The sequence below is a fragment of the Triticum aestivum genome, chromosome 3A (assembly GCF_018294505.1).
Source record: "Triticum aestivum cultivar Chinese Spring chromosome 3A, IWGSC CS RefSeq v2.1, whole genome shotgun sequence".
Lineage (NCBI taxonomy): Eukaryota > Viridiplantae > Streptophyta > Magnoliopsida > Poales > Poaceae > Triticum > Triticum aestivum.
Genome location: NC_057800.1, coordinates 496458547 through 496459980, shown reverse-complemented (window position 1 = coordinate 496459980; position 1434 = coordinate 496458547). Strand labels below are relative to the sequence as shown.

General features: G+C 47.6%; 1 protein-coding gene across 4 annotated transcripts in view; it reads right to left on the bottom strand.

Moving 5' to 3' along the window:
* LOC123061830 (LEAF RUST 10 DISEASE-RESISTANCE LOCUS RECEPTOR-LIKE PROTEIN KINASE-like 1.2) overlaps nt 1-1434 on the bottom strand; it is a 21820-nt gene that overhangs the window by 6375 nt on the left and 14011 nt on the right. The gene's annotated exons all lie outside the window — the stretch shown is intronic.

The following is a 1434-nucleotide window of genomic DNA, read 5'->3' as shown; positions in this document are numbered from 1 at the left end:
CCAGCACCCCTTGCCTCCGCCACTGTTCCCGTGATCTTTTCATTTTTTCCATACAAGAAAAATCTCAAATGGTTCTAATAAACTTCCAAAATGAAACCTTCAGTCGACTTTCGAATTGATTCGATGTAACCGACAAGTGCTAGGCGCCTCTACTCTTTCTTTCAACCCTAGCCACCTCCCAAAGCCTCGTGGTAAATTGTGACGACACAAGCTCTACCTAGTCTTTGAACTTATGGTGGATGACATCAATGGGCCTCTCATCATCCTCCCATTGTGGTGGCTTACCAATGACGATGATGGCACGATAGCCAGGGCGGCGCCCTTGTCTAGCGATTGATGAATTGTCATATTTGCCTTTGTAGGCGGTGCTCACGGACGATGTCGTTCTTCTCGACCGTAAGGTGGGCGAGTTGATGGAAGGAGATGGATGGGCTCATAGGTATAGTCTAGAGGTTTTTTGGGTCCGGCGCATGGTGGTCTCTAGGATGGTGATTCCACGAAAAATGGATGTGATGCGGCTACTACGCGTGGGAAGATGTGGACCAAGCGAAAGTGCGTCCTGAGGACGAACTCTGATGACAGTGACACTCGCGGACATCACGTCCCTAACTGGAGACATCATTGTGCTTATTCTTCCTCTTTGAACCTGACTAAAAACCCTCGCCCGACTCGTCAAATCAGGTGGCGGCACCGCTTCAGTGTCAGTCTTTTTGGAGATCCACCACCAAAGCCCATGACGCTTCTTGGAAAGACGTTGCACCCAGGCCTCATGGAGCCAAGCTAAGTCCAATGTACACCAGGTCTAGTGTCTGGTTGCCTGTCTAATGATTAATACCCTAAAGAGACGACAACTGGTTTGGCTGTGTGCTTGCATTAGTGAAGAGTCACTACTACAAAAGCAACCATTAGTAGTCGACCATTTGTGACTGGCTACCAATGAGCCATCAGTGGTACGAACACCGCCGACGAGCAAAAAATTCGGCGGTTAGTGGTGACTTCAATAGAAGTTTGAGGTTCGAGATAGATCAAACATTGTTACCACAAATTGGCTCGTCGGGCCTAATTTTGATTTGCCAATGCCCAATTTCTCCAGCACTAAATGACCCAAAAGATCAACCACAATCATGAGAGATAAATCGTAATCATAGTTCAAACCGAATCTCACCCCCCCCCCCCTTCCCATTGGGATACACCTTGACTTTAGTGGTTGACATGGTTGTCTTGTAACAAGTGGGCCCACATGTTAGTCGCCAAAGTCAGGGCACACATTGAAAGGAACGACTTCCCACTAAGCCAATCCTTCTCATATCTCTCGCATATCGTACCTAGTTGCAGAGCTTGGGCTCGTTTCTTTGGGGGGAGGGGGTAATGCGTTATAGGACGGTGTTTTTCTCAAATATGGGACAAAACACTAATAGGTGTTCACAGTTTTTC